The 19659-nt window shown below is 51.1% G+C and overlaps 1 protein-coding gene across 3 annotated transcripts in view; it reads left to right on the top strand.

The window, feature by feature from the left end:
• Positions 1-19659, top strand: part of CCDC33 (coiled-coil domain containing 33) — a 316889-nt gene that overhangs the window by 202958 nt on the left and 94272 nt on the right. The window lies entirely within an intron of this gene.

Below are 19659 nucleotides of genomic sequence, written 5' to 3' on the forward strand. Positions count from 1 at the left end.
GGAGCTTGGCGGGCCGCAGCAAATAACTCTGCAAGCAGTGTATTTGAGACCCCTGATCTAAGGGGACTGTTGTCCCCTTACTAAAACTTAGTGGGGGAGGAGGTTGGTTGGCCATCTCCCAGTACCAAAAGGAAGGGTTGATGGGAAATCAGGATCCTGAGACTGACAGTCCCAGCAGCAATGGGGAGAGGCCAATACTCCAGATCAGCCTGATTGACAGGGCAGGCAGGCTAATGAGGGAATCAGGAGGCTGGGGGGTCCCATCCTCCTTGTGAGCGGAACTGCCAGACATGCCAAACCCACGCAGAAATTGGGCTTGTTTTTAGTTTAATTGGCTTGTGAGTTGCTTGTTGGCTAGTTTTTGGCTTGTTGCTTGTTTGGCTTGTAGCATGTTGCTTGTTGTAGCTTATTGCTTCTTTTTTTTTTTTTTATAATCTCCCGGCAAGCAGGGGCGGGGAGAGAGTCAGGGGTGCACTGTGGGCCCACCACAGGCCCAGACTGCATGCCGGGGGGATCTAGTCACATAGAGTGCTGGGGTTCTTAGGGATTGGCTTGTTTTGGCCTTGTTTTGAAATGGGATTAGCTTGATTTTTGGCTTATTGTGAAAGTCAGGGTGTTTATTTACCGCATGAAAGTTGGCAACTGTGGGAACTGCCTGGAATAGAGTAGGACCAGACTAAGGAAAGAGCAGGGGCCTGAGCCGAGCTGAGGAGCAGGGCCTCGCCAGCCAGAGAGAACCCGAGAAGCAGCCCAGGGAGCAGGGCAGTGCTGGGAGCAGAGCCACAGCAACAAGAGCCAGAGAAGCAGCCCAGGGAACAGGTCAGTGCTGGGAGGAGAACTGCAGCAACCAGAGCCAGAGGGGCCAGATAAGCAGCCCAGGGGGCTGGAGGCAGAGCAGCAGCAGTGCTGGGGCTGGAGTTGGGGCTGGAGCTGGAGCAGGAGCAGTATTGAGCTAGCTGCGGTGAGCAGCTGGGGAGAGTGAGGGGAGACCCTGAGCAGTGAGCCCAGTGCAGGGAGACATCCCCAGCCAAGAGATCTTGCAGGCCAGACATGGAGGGGGATCACAACGTCAATGGGAGGGAGGGAGAACGACGCTGTGGGGAAGGACTCTGCCACCTAGAGCCTGAAGGTGTGTGGTGACCACCAGAGCGAGTGTCTGACCCGCAACCTCTCTGCAGCACAGCCAGGGCCTTGGCAGGAGGCCTGGGACACGTGAGGAACAGACTGTGAATCATAGACTCATAGAAGATTAGGGTTGGAAGAGACCTCAGGGTTGGAAGAGACCTAGTCCAACCCGTTGCTCAAAGCAGGACCAACACCAACTAAATAATTTGTCAAGCTGGGCCTTAAAAACCTCTAAGGATGGAGATTCCACCTCTTCCCCAGGTAACCCATTCCAGTGCTTCACCACCCTCCTAGTAAAATAGTTTTTCCTAATATCCAACCTAGATCTCCCCCACTGCAACTTGAGACCATTGCTCCTTGTTCTGTCATCTGCCACCACTGAGAACAGCCGAGCTCCATCCTCTTTGGAACCCCCCTTCAGATAGTTGAAGGCTGCTATCAAATCCACCCTCACTCTTCTCTTCTGCAGACTAAATAACCCCTGTTCCCTCAGCCTCTCCTCGTAAGTCATGTGCCCCAGCCCCTTGATCACTTTCGTTGACCTCTCTCCAATTTGTCCACATCCTTTCTGTAGTGGGGAGCCCAAAACTGGATGCAGTACTCTAGATGTGGCCTCACCGGTGCCAAATAGAGGGGAATAATCACTTCCCTTGATCTGCTGGGAATGCTCCTACTAATGCAGCCCAATATACTATTAGCCTTCCTGGCAACAAGGGCACACTGCTGATTCATATCCAGCTTCTCAACAGCAGAGTCAAGGGAAAGGGTTGGGATGGCTTTGTGGCCTGCATCATGCGGGAGGTCAGACTAGATGATCATAATGGTCCCTTCTGACCTTAAAGTCATCCACTGTAATCCCCAAGTCCTTTTCTGCAGAATTGCTGCCTAGCCACTCAATCCCTAGACTGTAGCAGTGCCTGGGATTCTTCTGTCCTAAGTGCAGGACTCTGCATTTGTCCTTGTTGAACCTCATCAGATTTCTTTTGGCCCAATCCTCTCATTTGTCTAGGTCACTCTGGACCCTATCCCTACCCTCCAGCGTATCTACCTCTCCCCCCAGCTTAGTGTCATCTGCGAACTTGCTGAGGGTGCAATCTATCCCATTGTCCAGATCATTAATAAAGATGTTGAACAAAACCGGCCCCTGGACCGGCCCCTGGGGCACTCCACTTGATACCGGCTGCCAACTAGCCATTGAGCCATTGATCACTACCCGTTGAGCCCGACATTCTAGCCAGTGTGGCAAGGCACCTTCTCGGTCTCCCCAGCCTCCGCTGCTTTTCGCCCTGGCGAGACAGGCTTGGGTAATATAGTTCCTCTTGGTGGCACAGGGGAAGTCCATTCCTTCTCTCCACCAGTCTTTTTAGCTTATTTTTCTTCCTTATGGGAGGGAATGCAGCCTCTCCTCCTGGTGAGGCTCGTTGTCTTACTACTCCTAACCTACTGGCAGCAGGACTCCTCTCTCTTCTCTTCCCCCTTCTTCCCCCAGGGAAGGGTTTAAAAAGGTCTCAGGCAGCCCTTAGTTGGAATCAGTTGATCCTAATTAACCTCAGGTAGCTCCCTCTCAGCTGATTCTAATTGATACTCTGGTAACCCCTTCTCAGCTGAACCTGATTGACCTGTAGTTACCCCCCCAGTTGATAGGGAGGACAGCCTTTTAACCCTCTGAGACTGATTTCTGCCCCCCCATTGCAGCTGTCTGTCCTGATTTTATCACCCCCACCCCCACCCCCACCCCCGCTCAACCCTACGGGGTTGGACTACTTGGGTCGGCAAACAGTGTACCCTTGAAAGGCCATCCGAGTTGCCATGCTTGATTCCGGACCTATGTTGTACTCTGAAGAGGAAAGGCTGTAGCAACAGGAACCACCTTGTCACTCTTGCATTTCTCTCTTTGTTTTGGTGCATCCACTTCAGAGGGGCATGGTCCGTGACAAGGGTAAACCTCCGTCCGAGTAGCTAGTAGCGAAGGCTTTCTACGGCCCACTTTACTGCCAGGCATTCCTTCTCTACTACAGCATATTTACGTTCCCTGGGCAGGAGTTTCCTACTGAGGAACAGGACTGGGTGTTCTTCTCCAACCATTTGTGAAAGAACCGCTCCCAACCCAACCTCAGAGGCATCAGTTTGCAAGTAAACAGTTTCTCCCAGTCTGGAGCTACCAGCACTGGGTCAGTGCAGAGGGCGGTCTGCAGATCTGCAAAAGCCTCCTCAGCCACACTAGACCATCTTACTATGTCTGGGCCACCGGCTTTTGTTAGATCTGTTAACGGGCATGCCCTGGTAGCAAAGTGGGGGATGAACCGCCTGTAGTATCCAACCAGCCCCAGGAACACTCTGACCTGTTTCTTCCGGACTGGTCAGGACCAATTCTGTATTGCCTCTAACTTGTTGAGTTGGGGCTCCACCACACCCCTCCCCACTATATATCCGAGGTATTTGGCTTCTGCTAGCCCAATTGCGCATTTGGAGGGATTTGCAGTCAGCCCCGCCTTCCTCAGGGTGTCCAGGACTGCTTCCACCTTCCCCAAGTGCGTCTCCCCGTCTGAGCTATGTAAAATGACGTCATCGAGATAGGCGGCCGCATACTTGCCATGTGGACGCAACAGTTTGTCCATGAGCCGTTGGAAAGTTGCAGGAGCCCCATGTAAACCAAAAGGGAGGACAGTGTACTGATAAAGTCCCTCTGGTGTTGAAAAGGCCGTCTTCTCTTTGTCGGCCTTGGCCAAGGGAATTTGCCAATAAGGGTGGACAAAAATCGTGCTTTTCCCAGTCGGTCAATTAGCTCATCTATTTGGGGGTATAAGGTGCACATCAAATTGGGACACTTCATTCAGTTTCTGGAAGTCATTGCAGAACCTCATACTGCCATCAGGCTTAGGTACTAGGACCACTGGGCTTGACCATTGGCTATGAGACTCTTCAATGACTCCTAACTTCTACATTTTCCTGACTTCTGTCTTGATCTCTTCTCTTTTCGCCTCCGGGGTCCGGTATGGCTTGACATTCACCTTCACTCCAGGCTCTGTGAGGATGTGATGTTGAACCTCAGTAGTCCTGCCTGGCTTTTCTGAGAACACGTCCTGGTTATGTTTGATCATGTTGATCACTTCAGTTCGTTGGTCAGGGGTAAATTCTGGGGATATTCCCACTTGGCCAGGCTGGTTGCTTTCGGGGGGAGGTGACCCTAGAGTGACCACATGAGCTTCTCTGTCTTGCCAAGGTTTCAACAGGTTTATATGATAGATTTGTTCCAGCTTCCAGCAACCTGGCTGTCGGACCTTGCAATCGACCTCTCCATTGGCTTCTATTATCTCGTATGGCCCCTGCCATCTGGCCAGGAGCTTGCTCTCTGCTGTGGGTATGAGCACCATTACCCGATCTCCCACCTGGAATTTTCGGATCGTCGCTTGGCGATTGTAGTTGGGCCACTTGCACCCTCTCCATGTGTTCCCACACTATGGGGGTGACTTGGGCTATCCTATCTTTCATCTGCAACACATGCTCGATGATGTTTCTCCCTGGGTTCGGCTGTTCTTCCCAACCCTCTTTGGCAATGTGCAGTATGCTACAGGGGTGGTGACCATATAACAGCTTGAATGGGGGAAAATCCAGTTGAAGTCTGAGGAACCTCCCTTATAGCAAACATTAGGTATGGTAGCAGGGTGTCCCAGTTCTTCCTGTCCTGGCTCACCACCTTTCGTATCATGTTCTTTAATGTTCTATTAAAACGTTTGACGAGGCCATCGGTCTGCAGATGATAGACTGATGTCCTTATGGTCCATATGTGGAGCATTGCACATAAATCCTTCATTAATTTAGATACAAAGGGGGTTCCTTGATCAGTCAGGATCTCTTTGGGTATTCCCACTCTAGCAAAAATTTGGATTAATTCTTTAGCTATGGTCTTGGACATAGTGTTCCATAGGGGAACAGCCTCGGGGTATCGGGTGGCATAATCTAGCACCACCAGTATGTGCTGATGGCCTCGGGCTGATTTCTCTAGTGGCCCTACTAGGTCCATAGCTATTCGCTCAAATGGGACTTCAATAATTGGCAGAGGTACCAAAGGTGCCCTTAAGTGTGGTCGGGGGCCATGTAATTGGCATTCCGGACAGGAGGCACAATATTGTCGGACCGCCGCATATATTCCATGCCAAAAAAACCTCTGCAGAATTCGATCCAGGGTTTTATCTACCCCTAGATGCCCCCCCGAACAGATGGCTGTGGGCTAGCTCCATCACGCCTCTCTGATGCTTCTGTGGTACTAAGAGCTGTTCCACGACTTGCTCTTGGACCCGGACTACTCTGTATAGCACATCCTTCTTTATCATATAATATGGCCCTGGGCCCTTGGCTCTTCCTTCCACAGGGAACCCATTCACCTCAACTACTTCTTTGCGAATATTAGAGGGGTAGCCGTGTTAGTCTGAATTTGTAAAAAGCAACAGAGGGTCCTGTGGCACCTTTAAGACTAACAGAAGTATTGGGAGCATAAGCTTTCGTGGGTAAGAACCTCACTTCTTCAGATGCAAGAGACCCTTTGCGAATATTGTTATATATCGGATCATTGGCCTGATCCTGTGCAAAATTCTCCAGTGAAGGTCCAATTTGCCCAATCTCAGGGGGTTCTATTTCCCTCTCCCTCTCGAGGGAGGTCCCTGGGGAACTGGGCCCGGCTGCTGGTTCGTCGACCCCCTGCCTAGTCCCCTTGTCAGTCGGGCCAACTCTTTCCCCTACGAGTATAGGCTTCTGGTTCTGGGCCAAGACTCTCGTTCCCCTCCTCTTATCTGCCCTCCTTTCTCGCTGAGGCTTCCTGGTCTTCCTAGGGGGCGAGAATAAATCCTCGGCAAATTCATGGAAGACCGGGGGGGTGCTAACTATCGAGGTCATCCCATTGCTCTTGGGGTTATTACTTTCTTCTGACTCCTCCGCAGGAAGTAGACTTCCAAACCCTGGGAAGTCTCGTCCTATGAGGACTGGATAGGAGAGTTGCGGGACCACCCCCACCGTCACCTTAGTGGGGTTTCCCAGGACCTCTCTTTTTATTGGATGGTTGGGTAGTAATTGACATCCCCATGGACACAGGATATTCCTGTGCACTTGGCCTGGGATAGTTGATCTTGCCCAATCAACTTTCCCGACACCAGCGTGACCGCACTTCCTGAGTCTACTAACGCGGTGATCTTTATACCATTCATTTTAACTGGCCTAGTATATCTATGAGGGACCATTGCAAGCCCTACTAGATTTATTAGGTCGCATGGTTCTTCTAGATCTCCCAGGTCGCATTGCATGGGCTCTTCTAGGTTTGGGCATTGGGCAGCTATATGCCCTATCTCTCCACATGCATAATATCGGTACCCTGCTCAGGGCAGCCCCCTATTTTTCGGGCTGTTAGGCCTTACCCCCCAAGTCTTTCTCCCCCAGTCCCCAAGTCCCTCCGAGATCTCCGGCCGCTCTTCGGCCTCCTTCCTTCCCTCCATAGTTCTGCCTGGAGCTACGGCAACTCGGGCCCTTGGTACAGAGACTTGCCTCCTATTCTGGAACCTTCCTTCCCCGGTGGTCTGAGAAAGTTCCTGGGCACCTAACAAGGTGATCTCTCTTCAAGGGCAACTAGCTCACCATAGGAGGAGGGATCATTTTGACTGACCCATCCTTGGGTAGCCCTCTCATGTACCTGTCCAAAACTACGATTTCCACGATTTCCTCCGGGCCAGGGGTCTCGGGGCACAGCCACTTCCTGGCTAGGTGGATCAAGTCAAACAAATGGGACCTCGGTGCTTTGCTTTCTCAGTATTTCCACTCATGGAACCGCTGTGCCCTTATAGCTGTCGTCACGCCAGACCTCGCCAGGATTTCCACCTTTAGCTGGGAGTAATCTGTAGCTGCTTCTGTTGTCGTATCAAAATATCCTTTCTGTGCCTCCCCACACAGAAAAGGAGCCAGGATACTGGCCCACTGGTCTTGGGGCCAGGCCTCCTGCTGGGCCGTTCTCTTGAATGCGAGGAGATATGCTTCTATGTCATCATCCATCGTCATCTTCTGTAAGTAGTTGCTTGCCCGCAGGGCCGGGTCCCATGGAGGCCGTGCGTTAGAGTGGTCAGGGCCTTTAGCTGGTTCACAACCTCATGCAGGGTGGCTCAATCCTGAACCGCCTGTCTCATCAGTAGTTGATTTGTCTCCTGCTGTATTTGCACTGACTCCTGCTGGGTAGCTATCTGCACCCTGGTAGCCTCTTGTCAGGCCGCGGTGGCCTGCACCAACGCCTTCACTACATCCTCCTTTTTTATATATATATATAGGGGTGATTTACCCTGCCCTGAGATGGTTTGCCACAAAGTCTCACTCACACATCCCACTCCTGACACCATGTTGTCCCTCTTGGTGGCACAGGGAAAGTCCGTTCCTTCTCTCCACCAGTCTTTTTAGCTTATTTTTCTCCCTTATGGGAGGGAATGCAGCCTCTCCTCCTGGTGAGACTCGCTGTGTTGCTGCTCCTAACTTACTGGCAGCAGGATTCCTTCTCTCTCTTCTTTTCCCCCTTCTTCCCCCAGGGGAGGGTTTAAAAAGGTCTCAGGCAGAGACTTTTTTAACTTGCTAGCAAGAATACTGTGGGAGACCGTATCGAAAGCTTTGCTAAAGTCAAGATGTATGACATCCACTGCTTTCCCCATATCCACAGAGCCAGTTATCTCATCATAGAAGGCAATCAGGTTGGTCAGGCATGGCTTGCCCTTGGTGAATCCATATTGACTGTTCCTGATCACCTTCCTCTCCTCCAAGTGCTTCAAAATGGTTTCCTTGAGGACCTGCTCCATGATTTTTCCAGGGACTGAGGTGAGGCTGACTGGCCTATAGTTCCCCGGATCCTCCTCCTTCCCTTTTTTAAAGATGGGCATTACATTAGCCTTTTTCCAATTGTCTGGGACCTCCCCCAATCACCACGAATTTTCAAAGATAATGACCAATGGCTCTGCAGTCACATTAGCCAATTTCCTCAGCACCTTCGGATGCATTAGATCTGGACCCATGGACTTGTGCATGTCCAGCTTTTCTAAATAGTCCTCAACCTGTTCTTTCATCACTGAGGGCTACTCACCTCCTCACCGTACTGTGTTGCCCAGTATCAGAGGGGTAGCCATGTTAGTCTGAATCTGTAAAAATCTGTTAGTCTTAAAGGTGCCACAGGACCCTCTGTTGTGTTGCCCAGGACAGCAGTGTGGGAGCTGACCTTGTCTGTGAAGACTGAGGCAAAAAAAGAATTGAGTACTTCAGCTTTTTCCACATCATCTGTCACTAAGTTGCCTCCCCCATTCATTAAGGGTCCCACACTTTCCCTGATCTTTTTCTTGTTGCTAACATATCTGTAGAAACTCTTCTTGTTACCATTCACATCCCTTGCTAGCTGCAATTCCTGTTATGTTTTGGCCTTCCTGATTACACCCCTGCATGCTCAAGCAACATTTTTATACTCCTCCCTAGTCTTCTGTCCAAGTTTCCACTTCTTGTAAGCTTCCTTTTTGTGTTTAAGCTCACCGAAGATTTCACTGTTAAGCCAAGTTGTTTGCCTGCCATATTTGCTATTCTTTCTGCACATCGGGATATTTTGTTCTTTAAAATACAGCCAGCTTTCCTGGACTCCTTTCCCCGTCATATTAGCCTCCCAAGGGATCCTGCCCATAAGTTCCGTAAGGGAGTCAAAGTCTGCTTTTCTGAAGTCCAGGGTCCGTATTTTGCTACTCTCCTTTCTTCCTTTTGTGAGGATCCTGAACTCAACCATCAACTGCCCTGACATTCCAGCAATGGCTGTTTGTGGTTCCCTATGCCCACAGAGCGGGGTGACGGGTTTTCCTTTAACCTTTCCCATTTTTCCCTTATTTTTTGTAATTAGTTGCTGTTTAATAAATTGTATGCAATGATCAGTGGGTCAGGGTCAAGTATATGCAATGATCAGTGGGTCAGGGAAGCATCTAGTGCGGAGAGAGCACCCTGGAGTGGGGACACCCTAGGCCCAGCCCTAAGTGACCACGGCAAAGTTGGGGGTCGAGCCAACAGATATCCAGACTTGTTGGGGTTATGAGGCCTCTGCCACCCAGAAGCGTGGAAGGGGAGCCCTCGAGGTCAGTCAGGCCTCTGGGTAAAGGGAGTGGGAGCGAAAGTTCCCCACAATAGCGGGACCATTCCCCTGCTTACATTTAGGTTTGACTCCTGTGGGATCATTAGAAACATGGATGGTTATTCCTAGATCCAGCCCAAGAAGGGCCAGGGCTGTAGCTTTGGGTGACTGGCCAGGGAAATGGTCCAGCTGCCCAGCAACAGGATAAGTGTTCCCCAGCTGGGTCTGGTCAAATGGGGGGCGGGGAGGGGCAGTGTCCTAGGGAAAAGAGGAGGATCTCTGGTAGTAGAGAGGGAGCTGGCCCAGAGTAGAGAGGGTTGGGCTGGAACCCGGTTGTGGGGGAGAACTGTAAGAAGGGTTTAGTCCTGGGTTGAGGACAGAATGTCTGGGCAGGTTAGTGGGTACAACTGGGAGGAGACGTGAGGTGAGAAGACCCCATATCCTCTCCTATGAAGCAGACCGAGGTCCAGAAGTAGCTTCAGCAGGAAGCCCCTAGGGAATTCGGCAAGGATCAGAGGGCAGACCGCAAAGGGCCTCTGTAGGTCACTGACCTGACAAAAGGATGGAGGGAAGCCGGAGGGGAGTGTGAGTTCTCAACTCTGAAGGGCTGGGACTAAGTGGCGAGAGTGCTTGATTGGTGCCACTCTGGGAAGAGACTGAGAAGTCCTAAAGCTTTGGGTTCGACTATGTGGGTGTTGATACTGTGAAGGAGGGGGGCCAGGTTCCTTAATGACCTGGCATGACTGACAATATTTCAGGCATGGAGCGCCTGGCTGAGAAGCGGGGCATGCAGGAAGAGGAGGGATGATTGCAGGCTGACCTTGTTGGGGACATACTGTGTGATCCAGATGTAGGGGCATGGGCTGCTGAGCTCTCAATGCTGCTGCTTGGGACCACCATTACCCCACTGCCTGCACAGACGCGTGGCTCAGGAAAGAGAGGGAGGTGAAATGGGAAATTTGAGGAGCCCGGGGGGGCGGTAGCTGTACAGATTGCACTGCCTCAGCCAGGAGGGGAGCTCCAGGCCTATCCTGAGCACAGAAGCCACCTGCTTGTACTGTACCCCAGGAGAGGAGTAGGAATATTCATTAGTGCTTAGGGCAGGGGTTCTCAAACTGGGGGTCAGGACCCCTCAGGGGGTCGTGAGATATTATGTGGGAGCTCACGAGCTGTCAGCTTCCACTCCAAACCCTGCTTTGCCTTGAGCATTTAAATGGTGTTAAATATATAAAAAGTGTTTTTAATTCATAAGCGGGGGGTCACACTCAGAGGCTTGCTATATGAAAGGGGTCACCAGTGCAAAAGTTTGAAAATCACTGGCTTAGGGCTCTAGCTCAGGAGTTAAGCTCTGGGTTCAATTCCTTGCTCTGGGGAAAGTCACTCAGCCTCTCTGTGCAATGAGGATGGCTGCCCTGTCCTGCCCCACTGGGGCATGTGAGATTACATCCTGTAAAGATTGTGAGGTGCTCAGATACTAGGATTGCCAACTTTCTACTCACACAAAACCAAACACCCTTGCCCTGCCCCTTCTCTGAGGCCCCGACCCCACTCACTCCATCTCCCCCTTGCTCTCTCCACCCTCATTCACTCATTTTCACCAGGCTGGGTCAGGGTTTTGGGGTACGGGAGGGGGTGGGGGCTCTGACTGGGGGTGCAGGCTCTGGGATAGGGCCAGGGATGAGGGGTTTGGGGAGCAAGGGGGACTCCAAGCTGTGGGGTGGAGCCAAGGGATTCGGAGTATGGAGGGGGCTCCGGCCTGAGGCAGGGGGTTGGAGTGCGGGAGGGGGTACGGCCTCTGGGCTAGGGTGCGGGTTCTGTGGTGGGGCCAGAAATGAGGAGTTCAGGGTGTGGGAGGGGGATCAGGGCTGGGGCAGGGGGTTCGGGTGCAGGGGGGTAAGGGCTCTAGCTGGGGGTAAGGGCTGTGGGGTGGGGCTGGGGATGAGGGATTTGGGGTGCAGGAGAGGGCTCCGGGCTGGGGCTGAGAGGGCGGGAGGGGGCTCAGGTCTGGGGCAGGGGGTAGGGGCACGGGAAGGGCTCAGGGGTGCAGGCTCCAGGTAGCAACCTCAAGCAGCTCTCGGAAGCAGTGGCATGTCCCCCCTCCAGCCCCTACATGGAGGTGCAGCCAGGTGGCTCTGCGTGCTGTCCCATCCACAGGCACCGCCCCCACAGCTCCCATTGGCCATGGTTCCTGGCCAATGGGAGCTGCAGAGCTGGCGCTTGGGGCAGGGACAGCATACGGAGCCCCTTGGCTGCATAGGAGCCAGAGGGGGAACATGCCGCTGCTTCTGGGAGCCGCACAGAGCCATGGAAGGCAGGGAGTCTGCCTTAGTCCCAATGCATTGCCGACTGGACTTTCAACAGCCCGGTCAGCAGTGCTGACAGAGCTGCCAGGGTTCCTTTTGACCAGGCATTCCGGTCAAAAACCGGACACCTGGCAACTCTATCAGATACTGTGCTGATGGGGAAGGGGACGTCCAAGGCCCTGAGAGAGCTTGCTGAGCCTTGATGGGAAAGTAGCCCCTAGGTTCTGTGGACTGAGGCCCAGATGGACTGACTGGGGAAGAATCCCTCTGTGGCTTGTGCTATAGTAAACTCTGGGGGTTTAGAGACCCTGGTGCAATGCCCAGACTTGCTGTGTCTCTCCCTGGAGCTCAGGAGATGGGAGCACTGCGTAAGCCACGGGCTTCTTCCATGGAGGCGAAGGCGCTTCAGCCCACATAGCCCACTGACTTTATATCAGTACTCAGGAGGTTCCTACCTACCTTCCCCTCTCACAGAGGCATCTGCAACACAAAGGGTAGGGTGAGAAAGAGGCAAAACCCCACCTGGGGCACATAAGGCCTGCGATGGGGAGAGGAAAGACCCTGAACTGTGGAGACTGGAGCATCACCAATCTGACTGCAGTTGTGATGGGTGTGCTGGTGCTGGGGCCATGTCATCAGAAGTGCCGTCTTGGAGAGCAGTTATTATATGTATTGGCTTAGTGCCTAGAGGCCAGGGACTGTAGTGTGCTGGGTGCTGTGCAAACATAATGATGACAATTCCCTGCCCTGAAAAGCTTACAACTGATGTCTCTAACAAACAGACAGACAGAAGGGGGGTAAAAGTGAGAGGTAAAACTGAGGTCCTGAGCATTTGTGGTCATCAGAAATCTCCTGGAACTTTTCAGAAGAGCTGGAGTGTCAGCCCTCATGTTCTGGCCCAGTTCCAATTCAGGAATCAGATTGTTGCAGCTATTTCGGTTGGATGCTGTCTTCTTCTTCACTTCTCTTCCTAAATGGTTGTGTGCTATAGCTGACTCTGTTAAACAGCTGCTGTGTTCCTCTCAGGAGATGGTTGCATTTCTATGGCAGGGGAATGCGTGGAAAATCTGTACAGCCCTACCTGACTCTCTGAGATGAAAAGTGCTAGGGAGCTGAAAGGTAACAGTTAGGACTCTGGCCCTTGGAGCAGCCGTGGGGGAAGCACTGACAGTGGTGTGGCTCTATGCAGGCGCAATGCCAAGAACTGGGCCAGGGTAGAAGTGACATGTCTACATGCAGGAGAGTGGCTGCTTGCACATGGGGATGTGGAAGTGCAGTGTTTTTCGCTGTCTGCCGAAGCAGTGTCTGAAAGGTAGGGTGGGAAATTCAGAGACTACGAAATCATGGCTCGCTGTGACATATTCATGGCCTTTGCCTCCTCTCCACTCTGGCAGCTGCTGGGAACAGGCTTTCTGCTCTTGGTGACCTGAGAATGCTGTGGTTGAATACTTCCAGTCCGTGCACATCCCCAGCCTCACCACCCTATCCCAGCTTGTGTAATATGGCACTGACAAGCCCTGCCCACCTCCGCAGTCTGATCATGGGGCAGACTGCGGTGATGGGTGGGCTGTAGATACACTGCCACAAGAGCTAGGATCCCAGGGGGAGAGGAGACATTGATTTCAGACGCTTTAAAGAGCCTGGTTTTGATCGCTCTAATCCTGAACAAACCTACAAAAGCCTTTCCCAAGTCATGCCCTGTGTGTGCTCCCCCCTACACCTATCCCCACCTCCCCAATTTCATTAGGGGCATTTCTTCCCTCCTTTCCTCCTCTCTACTGCTGGGCCCGGAGCTCTCTAGATCTAAACAAATGGGGGAGGAGGAAGAAAATGTTGGAACTAGGCCATTTGTGGCATGGCTTTAAATATTCATCAACCCATCAATAATCCATGGAGCTAAACTCTGTTTGAATGTTGCAGTGTCTGCATGTGCCCAGCAGGAGATGAAGTTTGCTAACAAGACCTTTCCTGCAGGGAAGGGAACTGAGAGCTCAGCTCTTTGTTCACAACGTGTTTGGAGGGTTTTTTACCAAGAAAAGCAGAGCTCCTTTGAGCTTTTAGACCGGGAGCTCAGCTGCAAGGTGTGCTGCTGAAATGCTTTTCATAGGAAGATTGGTGGGGATGTGGTCTAATGCAGAACTCTCTGGGGCACACATGGCATATAGGAACTGCCAGACTGGATCAGACCTGAGGTCCATCTAGTTCAATGTCCCATCTCTGACAGGGCCAGCACCAGAGGCTGCAGAGGAAGGTCTAAGATCCCTCAGTTGCTGAAGTGGGATAATCTCCCCATCACATAAATCTCATCCTGAGCAATAATAGAGACTGACTTAAGCCCTGAAGCATGAGGTTTGATATCTCTTCAAAAACTTTGTTAGCATCAGTTATTCTAAAGCTGGATGCCCTTGTTATCCATATAGATGTTCAATCCCTTTGTGAAACTTGCTCTCATTGCTTAGTGGGCCAGGGCTGAGTCCATGTCTGTTCCCCACTGAGAGCAGGACCTGAGATACACCTCCCTACCCATCTGAAGTTTCTATATCCATCTAGATGCCCCCTGATATCAGGGCCTGTTGTGCTGGGGCGAGAGAGAGGCTCCTCCAAAGAGCTGACATTCTAAATAGGCAGGGGGTAGTAGACAAATAGACTATGGCAGGGCAGTCTTAAACCCAAGTGTGAGAATAGCATAACAAGCATGGGACTCAGAGGCCATAGAGAGCTTTGTAATTAGTTTACTCTCAGATGGTTCCATTCCCTGGCATAGTACATGGGAATATAAATATGTAGGTGTGCTCATGTGCACATTGAGTTCAGATTCTTGCCCTTCCTCCAATATTTCTCTTTCTGCTGTGAAGTGTGAAGCCACACGTCCTCTCTTCAGAATCAGATCCATCGCTCCCCTCCCGAAAAATAACAAGAAAAAATCAGAGTTCAGATCCAGAGCTTTGAAAAAAAATTCCCCAGGCTTTGTAGGAAGGTTTGATTGACACAGAAAAACATAAACCAAAGGCTTGGTACCTTTCGAATTAGTAACTATATCATAAAATTGAGGAGAAAAATCTCTTATTGCTTTATTAAACTATAGGAACATAGGAATTGCCTGAATGGATCAGACCCAAGGTCCAATGCAGTATCCCACTTCTGACAGTGGCCAGCGGCAGATGCTTCAGAGGAACATGGGATAATCTGCTCCTCACATTGGTCTCATCCTGGTCTCTAATAGCTAGAGATTGGCTTAAGTACTGCAGAACAAATTTGTGGTCATCAATGACAACTCGGGGTATTCTTGTTATCTATACAGATATCCAGTTCCTTTTGGAATTTTGTTAAGTTCTTGGTCTCAGCAGCTTCCCTTGGCAATGAGATCCAGTCTAATCACACTTTGTGTGAAATATTTCCTTTGATCAGTTTTGGATTTCACATCTTTTTATTTCATTGAATATCCTCTTGTTTTTGTGTGATGAAACACAGAGAACAGACACTCCGATATCCCTTCCCTATACTATTCTTTATTTATATACTTTTAGCACATCCCCTCTTACTTGTCTCTTTTCTAAGGTAACATTTCACATCTTTTCAATCTCTCCTCATAGAGTTTTTTCAGACCCTTGATCCTTCTCATTGCTCTTCTCTGAACCCACTCCAGTTCTGCTCTATTCTTTTGGAGATGGGGTGACCAGTCCTCCACACAGGATCCCAAATGAGGCCACATCATTGAATTAGATAAAGGCATTATAATATTTTTGATATTATTCTCCATCCTGATCCTTATGCATCCTAACATCTTGTTTGCTTTTTTGACTGCAGAGGTCTCCATTGAGCTGTCTGTTTTGATGCCCACATCCCCTTCTTGAATTGATAGCTAATTTAGAGCCAGTTAGATGTAAGAGAAGTTTACATTTCTCCCTCCCATGTGCATTACTTTGCATTTGTTGACTTTAAATTTCCATTTGCCATCATGCTGCCCATTCACTTAGCTTGTTTAGGTCTCTCAGAAGTTCTCCACAGTCCTCTCTGATCCTGACTAACCTAAATCACTTTGAGTGATCTGCAGATTTTGCTACCTCACTGCTCATTTCCCTTTCAAGATCATTAATCAATGTATTAAACAATGTGGGACTTAGTATGAAACCCTGAGGCCTACACTGTTCACCTTTTGTCCTGGTAAAAATTCGCCATTTAATCTTACTCTTTGCTTTCTGCCTGTTAGCCAGTTTTTAATCCATGACAATACTTTGCTTCTCACTCTGTGACAACTTAGCTTCTTTAGTAGCCTCTTGTGCAAGGACCTTGTCAAAGGTCTTTTGGAAGTCTAAATAAATTGTGTCAACCAGTTCTCCTCTATATAAACACATACATACACACGTAGTCTGTTGGGGGAACACTAGGGTTACCATACGTCCGGATTTCCCCGGACATGTCCGGCTTTTTGGTCTCCAAATCCCCGTCCGGGGGGAATTGCCAAAAAGCCGGACATGTCCAGGGAAATAGGGAGGCTAGGATCTCTGAATCTGTGTGTGTTGGTCGCCTGCTGTGACATCATCTCGGTGCGACACTCGGCTCCTGCCCAGGGCATGCTGGGGGCTGTAGTCCGGCCGGGCCTCACGCTCCAGGGAGAGCTGGGAGAGGGGAGCGGCCGAGAACTACAACTCCCAGCGGCCCCTGCGACGCGACCAACCTGCCCCTGTGAGGCAGCAAGCCGTCGGGGGAGGGAGGGCGCGGGCCCCTGTCCTTTGGGTGGGGGGTGTCTCTGGGCGCCGCTCGGCAGCCATCGCAGGACTTGGGGGCGCCCCGGGGGGGTTGTGGACGCCAGCGCGTTGCGGGGAGCCGGCACTGTCGGGATTTGCGTCCCCCTGGGGCTGGAGCTGCGCCCCCGGCCCCGGGCACCAGTCACGTAGGGTTACCATACGTCCGGTTTTTCGGCAATCAAACCCCCATCCGGGGGGAATTGCCAAAAAGCCGAACATGTCCGGGAAAAATACCGGACGGGCACTTCCTCTCCCGCGGCTCCTCTGCTCCTCCCCTGACTCAGACTTCAGCTCTGTTTAAGAGCCAAGCTGCCCGAGCCAGCGCTACCGGCTTCGGGCAGCCCCCGTGCCTCCGGACCCCAAGCTGCCGGCCGGGCACTTCCCTTCCCGGGCTCCAGCTGCTCTGCTCCGGCGGCTGGGGTCCGGAGGCACGGGGGCTGCCCGAAGCCGGTAGCGCTGGCTCGGGCAGCTTGGCTCTTAAACAGAGCTGAAGTCTGAGTCAGGGGAGGAGCAGAGCAGCTGGAGCCGGGGAGGAGAAGTGCCCGGCTGGGGTCCGGAGGCAAGGGGGCTGCCGAAGCCGGAGTGCTCGGGCAGCTCGGCTCTTAAACAGAGCCGAAGAGTCAGGGGAGGAGCAGAGCAGCTAGAGCCCGGGAGGGGAAGTGCCCGGCCGGGGGCGCAGGGTCCGGAGGCATAGGGGCTGCCCGAAGCTCGAGCGCTACCGGCTTCACGGGTTTGCCGGGCAGCCTCCAGACCCTGCGCCCCCGGCTGGGCTCTTCCCCTCCCGGGCTCCAGCTGTGCTGGGGAAGCGCCAGCCGGGGGCGCAGGGTCTGGCAGCTGCCCGGCAAACCGTGAAGCCAGTAGCGCTTGGGCAGCCCTTTTCGCGTGTCTGGGAGGGAGGAGGGGGAGTTAGGGCGGGGACTTTGGGGGAATGGGCGGAGTAGGAGCGGGGTCGGGGTGGGAAAGGGGTGGGGCCAGGGCCCGTGGAGTGTCCTCTTTTTTTATTTTTTAAATATGGTAACCCTAGGGAACACACAACTGCCCACTTCATCCTGCCCTGAATTAGGACAGCTTTACGCTAGGTTGAAAGCCAGCAGTTCTGTGTGATGGCTTGGCTGATGGCAAATGGGAGGGGAAGTGACCAACAAGACAATCTCTAATGAAGATGTGATCTGCCTTCTGAGTACATTGCGAATCCCTGCACGAAGGGGAGCTGGGGTTTGTTCTGCTTCGTGCATCATCGCTGCACTGTCAGCTGCATTCTGATTGTGTGTAAGTGGCAGGTTTTCAGAAGGATTCAGCCCACTGGATGGGTGCGGAGCCATTTTGAAAATGTGGCCAGAGCTGTCACAGAGAGAGCAGCTGGATAGTGAGGACTTTGGAAAATTGGCTCATGTTCAGATCCCTAAATGGGAGCAGGGCTCATTTTGAAATCTGGACTGATATGTCTAGATGATCTAAATGTTCAATCCTGAATCCATTTAGCAAATTATTTCCTATTACAACTGCATTATTCTCTGGACTTCGGGCACCGTACAGCGCCTACCTTTCAGCTCCATAAAACAGATAACTGCCATCTTCTAACCTTTGGTACTGATAAATTGTGCTGTTGTGTGAATAATATCACCCTGAGCTGCAGTAATGCTTTATGCAATCTCTCCATCTGGTTTTAAAATAACATGTAATTAAATCTCAGCCATGGTTATTAAGAATCGTGGGGGGTGGGGGAAGAAATAGTGTATTAGGTTGTATTTAAATGCACTAAATGTATGCAAAGCAGGAGGCTGCAAAATCGCTTAAGTTCAGATTTACCAAATTGCATGCACAAATATCCCAGTTCCAGACCTGGTCACTGCTCCTACTGGTGGCTTGTGTGCACACTTGCAATAATTGCACATGGGCACAACTCTGCACGTCTGGCTCTTAGCATAAACTCAGGAAATACAGAATGAAACACCAAAAGGTAGAAGATGTAAGATGTGGGTGTGTGCATGATGTGCGTTGGTATGTGTGTGCGTCCACTACAGTGTGCGTTGGTGGGTCAGTGGGTGTGTCAAGTATACAGTGCATGTGTGTGCATGTATCTAGTATGATGTGTGTGTTTTGTGTCTTTTGTGTATGTATCTAGTTTGGGGTGGGCATATGTCTAGTACAGTGCATGTGTGTTGCTTTGGTGTGGGTATGTGTCTACTGCCATGTCTGTGACGCTTGTTGTGCGTGTGTTTAGGACAGTGTGCATGCATGTTGTGTTGGTGTGGGTGAGCCTATGTGTGTTTTGCATTGGTTTGTATATGTGTCCAGTACCATGTGAATGTGTGTAGATTTCTTGATGACATTAATGCATTGCTTTGTGAAGTCTGCTTGCCTGCACTCGGTCAAAACTCTGGTCCATTTTTCAACCATCAGCTGACCAAGCCCAGGCTTAAAAAACAGTGTATGTGTGTGTATGTGTGTCTGTCTGTCTGTCTTCCTGCTTGCAGTTGTTTCTGAAAAGCAGGGAAAATGCTGGCAATAAAAACAAAAAACAACCTTGGAAAGAGCTATTTTTCTTCTAGCCTTTTTTTTTATTCCAACCAATCCATTGAGTTTTACTGCTTCATCTTTCATTACAGCAATCACAGTCTTATACATAACATAATAGAAATACATAATAAAACACACAGTGTATCAGTAGGTGGATATTGCTGGCCTAGCAAACCCTATGTAAATGCACTGCAGAGAGCATTCCAGCACCAGACGCATTGCAAGCGGGGAAGGGGGTTCAGCGGTCAGGTCTCAGTCCCTTGGACTGGGTTTGACATCTATTGAGCATAAGCTCTTACCAGCCACAGTGGGGCTAGAAATGCCCCAGGCTGGTGCACTCATGGTGAGAGGAGACAAAGGGAGTGTCAGGAATGGCAGAGTAGGTAAAGCATGGGGCCCAGTAGGAGAGAGCAGAGGCCAAGATGGAGGCTTACCTCCCAGTGGATGGCAACACTGACATTCCCACTGAACAAATTCACTTTGCAGACCTATTTCCTATGATTTCCCTCTGCTCTCCATTCATAGCCTGCCAGAGCCATGAATGGCAGCAGCTCTTGTACTCAGCTATCTATAATAACTCTACACACTTAGGACCAATCCAAAGGCCACTGCAGCCAGTAGAAAGATTCTCATTGACTCCAGTATTGGGCCAGATCCTTATATAGCACATTTACAAAGCTCTTTACAAAGCAGGAATATTACTGGGGTGCCACTGAGCCCCCTGACCCACCAGCCTGGGCTCCCTCTCACACTGTACTGCTGTGACAAGCTGCAAAGTCCTCCAGACTGCACTTTCACCAGCATTCATACAGGTAGGGACACAACCCGCTGCAGTTACACACAG

The sequence above is a fragment of the Malaclemys terrapin genome, chromosome 10, assembly GCF_027887155.1.
Source record: "Malaclemys terrapin pileata isolate rMalTer1 chromosome 10, rMalTer1.hap1, whole genome shotgun sequence".
NCBI lineage: Eukaryota > Metazoa > Chordata > Testudines > Emydidae > Malaclemys > Malaclemys terrapin.